At 51.6% G+C, this 9,228-nt stretch overlaps 1 pseudogene; it reads left to right on the forward strand.

Moving 5' to 3' along the window:
- LOC119194537 (echinoderm microtubule-associated protein-like 1) overlaps positions 1–2,435 on the forward strand; it is a 2,782-nt pseudogene extending 347 nt beyond the window's left edge.
- The last annotated feature ends 6,793 nt before the right edge of the window (positions 2,436–9,228 follow it).

Here is a 9,228-nt window from a genome sequence, read left to right on the forward strand (position 1 = left end):
TTTTTAAATAACCATCCTCCCGTCTGTCAGACGACCGCAGCTCGGCGGCCAGCGGCCTGGACGTGGGCGACCGGCTCACCTACCTGGAGCAGAGGATGCAGATGCAGGAAGATGAAATCCAGCTGCTGAAGATGGCTCTGGCCGATGTCCTCAAGAGGCTCAACATCTCAGAGGAGCACCAGGCGGCGTCCACCAACAGCCGGAGGTCATCCGGCGCTAAAGGTGAGCGAGGATCATCGGACCTGTAAGTCAGAGGCGTTCATCAATCAGTGCAATTAATGCTGTACGTTAGTCAGAGTGTATCCAGAAAGAATCGGTGTTGTAGTTGTGTGTTCGATTTTCATCTTTCACTTCTGAATGTGAGGGATGCTCGCTGAGAGGTTTACTTTTTATTGGCAGTTGATCATTTCCTTGATATTCGGACGATCGTTTGATCTACACATCATCAGGAAATGAGTGAAACCGCTTAAGTTGTCAAACAGACGCTCCAAACCCAAAAGACATCCAGTGGGTGGTTGATCCGTGTCCGTGGGAAGCTGAACCTGAGGAATATTTGGCGTTTTTAGTTTAAAAGTGGCCGGAATTTATTGACTAATGGCTCCAGTCCGGATACTCTCACTTACATTGTAATTAGTCAAAGGTGATCATCCTGTTTAATGTGAACAGAATCAGGCAGACTGTGGTCCATCATGTGTCTGCTACTACTACACATATTCTGCAGCTCAAAACCTGCACAAAGCATTTAGAGAAAATCGGTTAAGGAGACATGGAAAGTCCTTTTAACCATCACACACACACACACACACACCTGCATCATCACCCTTACACCTGTGTGTGTGTGTGTGTCCACAGGCAGGCCGGTGTCTCTCGCCCTGCCCTCCAGGTCGCCCCTGGTGACCTCCTGTGCCGCCTCGGTGAAGAAGAGCTCCACGCTGCCCTCCGGCTCCACGGCCCGGAACTACAGTCCAACCCCCCCGCGCAGGTACCTGCTGCCTGTGAACCCCCCCCCACACACACACACACACACACACACAGAGCATAATGGAGGCTTCGGCCTCTCATCAAAGAGCAGGACGCGTATCGCGTGCTCATAGATCTGCACAGAGAAGTAACTCTCCATCAACTCAAGGCTGCCCGTGTGCAGCATGAAGTGAGAAGCGTCATGATCATCATCATCATCTCTGCGTGGAGGGTGGCAACGCTTCAAAGTGCTGCTTTTTATTTGCCTTCCAGCGGCGCGCGGAGCCCAGCGGGCAGCGTGAAGGACAGTCCCTGCAAGACTCCCAAGCGACCCACCTCCGCAGCCTCCACCGGCAGGAAGCCTCCGGAAAGGTGAGAAGACGAAGGCCTTCCCAGCCATCCCCTTGTCCTCCTTCCCCTAATCTATATACAGTATATATACCTATATATATATATATATATATGTGTGTATGTATCCTGCTGATTTTGAGCAGTCACTCAGCTCATGGAGAAGCTTTACAACCCCCAAACGAGTAGAAGTATATTCAACCTCTCTCTCTCTCTCTCTCTCTCTCTCTCTCTCTCTCTCAGCAGCAGGCCCAAGGAGGCTGCAGGTACTGCAGGTAAGTTCTGGCCACGAGGACGCGAGACGCGACACGCGAGTCCTGTCGGTTGCACGTAGGTGACCCTTTCTGTGGTGTTTCTCCGCAGGGGCGAGACAGGTGACCCACTGCAAAGGTACGAATCATGCCGAGCAACACGCGACCACCGGAGCGTTTTGGATGAGCTGTTATTTTATCTTTCATTTTTTTTTTTTGTCACATCCATCTCACCATGACGTGTGTGCCTCCCCTCACCCTTTCGCACCCTTGCTTTTTTGACCTCATCTCTTCCCCTAACCCCCCCCCCCCCCCCTTCCTGCTGACCTACCGACCTGCATTCTAACCCTTTCCCCCCCCCCCTCCCCCCCTCTGTCTCCCTGCTCAAACCTCCTCGCCTCCTCTCACCACTTCACTTAGTGACTATGCAGATCTATCTGAGCCCCCTCACAAGAAAGACTGGGTCTTCTGAGGCCCGCGGGTCCGGGGCCGCGGTGCCGGGCGCGCGGGGGCCCGACGGGCGCGCCCCACCCGCCTCAGGCCGACGGGGGGCGCCAAGCCGGAGGCGAAGAAGACGACCCGTCCTTCACCTTGAACCTGCAGAAAACCACGACCAACCAGAGCGCGCCGCGGGACCCCTCCAGCTACAAGAGCCCCCTCAAGTCGCCCAGCCAGTACTTTCAGATTTGTTACTGAGGCAGAGAGAAGATTAGCATTTTATGGCGTGATTTAGCCCACCACCCCCCCCCCCCCAAAAATCCTCAGTAGTCATAGATCCGTGTGTCACCTGATGCTAGTACCGTGTGCCGTGATGCTCCAGGCTGTTTTTTAATGTTCCACTTAAAAAGTGACCGACTTGTGTGTGTGTGTGTGTAAGGATTCCAGCTCAGGACGAACAAATAAAATGCTGCGGTGACTTAAAGCAGGGGGGGGGGGGGCGACTCTTCCTTGTGTGAGTGTGTGAGGGGTCGGAGGTCGCGGTGGTTTTATCATCCAGCAGGGGTCGCGTGCCGTGACCTTTTCAGTTGCATAAACAGTGAAATGGAGACTTGTGGAAAATGTTTGAGCTGTGCCTCGCGCAGCATTTTTTCCACTAACCCTCTTCAGAAGATTCAAAGGCTTGTTGGAGTGAATGTTTGCTAAAAGATGCTCCTTTCTGTAATAACAACTCAGGATTCACTCACATTCCACATTTATACTTTTTTCTTCCGTATTGTGGGACTTTAACCTATTTCCATCACTACAATCTACATTATTGTTCTTCAAAAACATCAGAAAAGGATGTAAATCACCACTTTTTTAGAACATTTTATTCGAGTGCATCACAATTTTAAACTTACCCTTTTAGCTTTTTATTACTGCTAAAACATAACCGGTTTGAATAACGCAATATCTTCTTTTTCATTTCATCCAAGTCTGACCATCATGTAATCAAAGAGTGATCTCTGGCCATTTTGGGCTTCTAACCTGAAAATTATTTTAAATGATTTGTACTTATATGTATTTGTGCAAATAATCCAATATAAATACACACAACATTACTTTTTAGGGTTTACCTCCAATAAAGAGCTAAACGCTAATGTCATCCATCCCTGTGACCTTTTACAAAGTGAGTGACTGTCAGCGCCCTCCTGTGGAGATGAAGAGCTACACGTAGCGGATTATTAAAGCAGCAATACGAAAACAAAAGTGGATTCACCACACGAGCTGCGGTCGCCATGGACACCGAGCCTGATCTCCTTCAGGGCCCTTCGGAGCGGAGGAGGGACCTCTGCTGGGGAGGCCGCATCACTGCTGCGACGCCGAGTGGACACCCGGGTGCACGTGAAGGGAGCCGTGGGACAACAGCCGTGTGTGTGTTGCACTTGTGTTGTTGTTGTTGTGATGTGAAATCAAGGGTTTTGCCTTTTGGTTCCGTGTCGGTGAAACTTCTTCAGCGGTTTGAAGTGTGATGTTAGAACAAAACCCAGTAGGACACAAGAAGAGGAAGGGAGAGTGTTACGGTGCGACTTCAATACTAAACGTCACTGATGCAAACACACACACACACACACACACACACACACATCTGGGGCTGCATCGTTTCAAACAAGCAGCACTAATGCAGTCTTTACGATAACAAATAGTCTTTAAGAAAAGCTTGGATGAACTCGGGTCCTCTGTGGGGATTTAACTGATCTGTCCCCCATGAGGAGGCAGCAGCAGCTGCTCAGACAGATGTTAGCCGGTTGACAGGTGTGTGTGTGTGTGTGCTGAACACACTGTCCCTCTGTGGGCTTTTGTATATGGTATCACATTCTCTTTAACTTGTTAAACACTGTACACCAATCATTACAGCATCATTAAAAGGGACAGTTCAACCCAAGACTGGAGTGAACTGTCCCTTTAAGACGGATCAGTTCATGGCCTTTGATACAGTAAAACTCAGTGAATTTACACATTAATATTAAAGTGTTCACTGAATTTGAAATTGTTCTATAAAAGGAAATAACACACACACACACACACACACACACTGAATACAAATAATGCCATCTCCTTGGGTCTTAAAGGCTTAAAGTATTTGTGGTATTTTAATCATATCACTAATATTCCCGTGAAGCCCCCAATTGTTTTTCAGTGGAATAAAAAAGGATATTAAAAAATATTATTATTTTTTTTTTAAATGCACACAAACACGTTTGTAATAATCCCCACAGCACGCGGCGATGTGCGTTCGTTTTTCATACCTGCAGACCGAGGGCGCCCCCGTGCCCGGCTCTCCCTCCCTCCTCCCCCCCCCCCCTCCCTCTCCCGTGCAGCCCCCCCCCAGTGGTCGAAGGGAGGAAAAGATGGCTCCTGAGAAGCCGCTGCTGTCCGCCTCTCGGCCCGGCTCCTCGTCCCGCGGCCAGCGGCGCGCTTCCCTCTGAGATGGACCCGACGCCACCGCCCGCCGCCTGACACACCGGAGAATCACTTCCACAATTTTTTACATTTGCCTCTTTTTTTTCTTCTTCTTCTTCTTCTTCTTCTTCTTCTTAAGACAGAGCTGCAAAACTGTCGGGTACCCGGTGTAGCATTCTCCACACCCTCAACATCTGCACAGCGAGCCGGGCGCTCCGCACCCAGAGGTGCTGCTGCTGGATGCTTTTTATTTTATAGACACACTAAGTCCCTGATACTCAAGGACAAAGCACCCAAATACCCGCGTTCATCTCATTCAGACGGACGGGAGGGGAGGATGAGGTAAGCAGAAGCACGTTTTGCACGCGTATTTGACGCACATATATGTGGCGCAAACCGCCGAGGTTCCGCTGCGCATTATTATGGGATGTTGATGAAAGGACGCGGCGAGATGCGCCTGAAACGTCCCATTGATGAGCAAACTGTGGGGGGGGGGGGGGGGGGGGGGGGGGGTTTATCGGCGCACGAGCATTCAGAAGGCCCGTGATGTGCATGTCGCCGGAGCACCACAAGGTGTATCTTGGGTGAGGGGGGGCTGGTCAACCTGTTGGCCGACACAATGTGAACCTTTAGGGGGGGGGGCTGCTCTCAGATCAGCACGTTGACACCCCGGCAGACACAAAGTTTTGTGATGAATCCGGCGCACGCATCATCTGACTCCAGCTCGCTCCCTTTCATGTGTCACGTGGAAGGTTGTCTGCGGGAGGGGGGGGGGGGAAGAAAAAAAAAAGAGGCGTTGCCATGGACACCACGTGCACGGATTGTTGCAAGCGTTGCGCTACTTCATTTGCGAAATGAAAGCGACACATGCGTTTAACCGTCACGTATGCTCACGCGCACCGATGTGAAACGCACGCGCGCACACACACCTTCGTAGCTGGGAACCAATCAGATATGAGTATTTCCTAAGACATCACCCCCTGAGCTGTCGGCGTTACTGGCGGACTGCGGGAACGTATCAGGTGAGACGTCACTGGCAGGGGGCCCAGTCGGGCAGCCAATCAGCTGTGGGCCTGCCGCTGTGGGCGGGGCATCGGCAGCTGGCTCAGGTTCACCACAAACAGGGGGGCTCCAAATCTGACTCTAATTGCAGTTGGCTTTGAAATCTGTGAATGAGTGTTTGTCCCGAGGTCATTCGGCCGACGCGGTGGGTCGCTGCCTCTTTACGCGACTTCCTCCTCAAACCCTCGGGTACTCTCTGCACGTCCCGACCTGTTTTAAAAGGACTGACGTGTGCCTCTGAGAAATGGGTTTAATCCTCAGGTGTGCTGGTCCTGCAGCCCGCTGCATGGTACTCAATAGGGTCCTGGAAGCCCCCCCCCCCCTTATTCTTCAGTTCCAAGAGAAAATGGTCTTCTTCGTGCATTGCATCATGGGAAGATCGTAAATATGGCTGCAGAGGCCTTTAAAAAGTATGCGTTGCTGCATGCAGAATGGGTTCAAATGGGACATAGTAGTTCATCAGCACATTGAAGCACTTTGAACAGAACAGATACATATGAACATATGAACAATAAATGTAGGTCAGAATAATCAGAAAATAAAATACAGTTGCACTGTTGAGCTGTCTGCTCACACACTTGTTTTTTCAGGTTTCGCCTGGTTTAGTGCGACAGAGTCTGTGCTTGACGGAGGTGCTCTGTAGGTGGCAACATAGACTGTGAGTGACAGTCCTCCGCGGCGGGGCGCACGTGAGTTTGTGCGAATGTAGGACACAGTCGTTTGGTGCTGTGCTCTAATGGCCATTGACCTCGGCGCTGTGAGCTGCAGGTCCAACGTGCATCCCTCAAGGTCAGCATCGGGGCAAACTTCAAGATGAGGAGATATTAATTAGAATATAGACTTTTTAAACACCAGAAAACATCTGAGCAGGGTCCTTGTTTTTAAACTCAAAGTGAACATTCTTTTCTCAAGTGAAATCTCACATAAATGATCATGCTTGATGAATCTGTGCATCTCCCGGTCTCAACTTTCCTAATTTCAATTACCGAGGGAGTCAAGAGATTGAAACCAACGCAGCTTCTGGGTCTGTTTTTCATTTCGTTTCGTTTTAATTACCTCCAGCTGTGCAGAGGTTCAAGGTGCTGCAGGTTTCTGGCTAATAAACCCGGGCTTTGGAGACTCTCTCTGCAGCCTGAATGTCTGATTCCTTTTCATCCTCCCAGCGTCCTTCTCCGTCTCTCCCACTTGGACCGTCAGACGGTCGCCTCCAGCACGGCTGCAGAACCGGCGCTTGAGTTTCGCAAGTTTCACCTTGTTTTATTCATTCACTTTGTACTACCACTTAGTACTGGATTAAAACGCCAGGTCGGCTTCCACGAGGAACCAGACGAGATGGTGGGGGTTCACTCAGACTCCTCAGGCTTTGCTGCAACCTTTGGACCGTGCAGCTGGTAAGGGAGGAGGAGACGAGGAAGAAGGAGAAGGAGATGCACTTCTCTCCTCCTTTGGCTAAAAGCAGAGCTTCACCTAAATCCCTCCGCCCCGGTGCCCACTCGTCCGCCGGCCCGTGTGACCGCGGATGTGCGTGTGACCGCGGGGTGGATGTGTGCGTGGATCCGGAGCTTCTATCGACTGGCATCGACTGGGGAGCGGTCGGCGGTCTGCCGCGTGACCCACATGGACGCCGGCGTTAAACGGGTCACGCGCGCCGCAGCGAAACCGCGTGGAGGGAAAACACGCCGGTGTGAAAGTGAAGGCGTCAGTTCTCTTTGCACTGTAGTGGTGTTTCACTGCACTGTAAACTAGCGCATCTGGTACCTGCCCTGTAGTAAATGCACATATCTTGGTTTATGGCGTTGCCTTCGACCCCCCCCCCCCCCCCCTCCCAGCTGCATCCTTCGTATTTCTCCCTCCGTGCGCAGCGACGTGCTTTGAAGCCGCGCAGGTGTCCACGTAAATGCTAATTCCTCACTTCTGTGACCTAAAACCCACTAAACGAGGATGGCGAAGCCGCTTGTGTCTCCTCGGACTTGGATGTGTACTCGGATCTATTTCATATGCGCCACAGTGTGTTTGTCTGTGTCTGTGTGTGTGTGTGTGTGTGTGAGCAATAACGGCTCAGCACGTTTGACTCAATGCAGCCCAACAAACGCCACACAAAAGGGACGCTGCGCACATCCGGATGTCAGGTGCACGGGGGGTCACGTGTCTTTCTCCCCCCCCCCCGCCTCGGCTGGGAATCTGTGTAATAACGCAGTGCATTCTGGGTGAGTCATCATTATGCACACGGAGGCTGCTGATGCCGAGCTACACAGGCGTGTGCTTGTGTGTGAGAGCGAAGGAGAGAGGAGTGATCAAATCTTTGTGAATGAGAGGGAAATCTCCCCCTTCCACCCCCTCCCCACTCTGGATCTCCTCTGCCAGCGTAATTAGAGGCGGACTCATTTCTTGCAGCTGGATTCGGACCCGCGGGCCGGAGAGAGGACGAGCCGGTGTGAGTGAACCCGAGAAGACGGAGGAAAACGGGGTCCCACACCGCGTTGTCCCCCTCCCTGTCTCTCATCCGCAGCGTCCCGTTTTTATGAAACGTCCCACGCAAAAGAGAGATGGTGAAACAAATCCACGCACAGTAGCAGCCGAGGTGTGTGTAGCTCTGAGGATTAATAACACAATCACAGAGAGAGAGAGAGAGAGAGAGAGAGAGAGAGAGAGAGAGAGAGAGAGATGGGGGAGGGGGCACTGTAAGCAGAGGCTGGATGTCCTTTCACCCTCCCCAGCTCTCCCCTCCCTCCCCCCTCCTCTTGCCGGGCATTTACAGCTCTCTACCTGCCTGTCCATCTGTCTACTCCCCTGACACCCCCCCCCTCTCCCCCTCTCCATCTTTTTACTCCACCTCCCTCATTAGTTTTTTTTTTTTTTTTATGAAGTGACTCGTCTCATTCATCCGTCGCTGGTGTACAGTCTGAATGCACGCACACACACACACACACACACGGGTCACTGTGGCTGTTCATTCAGAGCTGTGACAGAAAACAAGGGATTTAGCGTCTGCTGCAGCTTTGAGACGCATTAAATAAATAAAAGCCGTTTCCATGCAGTGAAATTCGTCTTGTTTCGAGGGAAAGCCAGTCGGTGTTTCTGTGTTACAGACGGGTGTACTCAATGTGACACAGATTTGAATTTGGCCTCGAGGGGGGGGGGGGGGAGCCTCGGATCAAAGTTTGTAAAAAGGGAGACCGGTTAATTAACACAGACGAGCTAAACTTCACGTGGTGAACCGATGACGCACAGATTGTACATCTGAGAGTCTTCACGATGCTCCCTTTGCACCCTCAAAGCAAACATGTTTAGTTCACTGAACCAACAACACACTGCACGCAACGAAAGGACACGGATGACATGTTATTGACACAAACAAACGATGACCAAACACGTCGACAGGCGAGTAACGGGGAGTAAAACCCCCCTCCCCCCTCCCACCTCCTCCCTTTCCCTCCCTCCCAATCTATGAAATTGCCTGCTGGCAAAACACAGCCCGGACAGATGTGGGTGATGCGAGCAGGGTGAGCTGGGTAGGATGGGGGGGGAGGGGGGGGGTTCACAGCTTCCAGACAGGTTTCTCTGACGCCGAATCGAACGCAAATGTTGGCATCTCGTGTGTGTGTGTGTGTGTGTGTGTGTGTGTAAGAGAGAGATTGTGTTGCGTCCTGTGCTCGCCCCGAGCCCGGCGTGCCAGCCTGAGATCAGAGAGAAGACGGGAGCCATCAGATGAATTAAAATCTGT

The sequence above is a fragment of the Pungitius pungitius genome, chromosome 20 (assembly GCF_949316345.1).
Source record: "Pungitius pungitius chromosome 20, fPunPun2.1, whole genome shotgun sequence".
Taxonomy (NCBI): domain Eukaryota; kingdom Metazoa; phylum Chordata; class Actinopteri; order Perciformes; family Gasterosteidae; genus Pungitius; species Pungitius pungitius.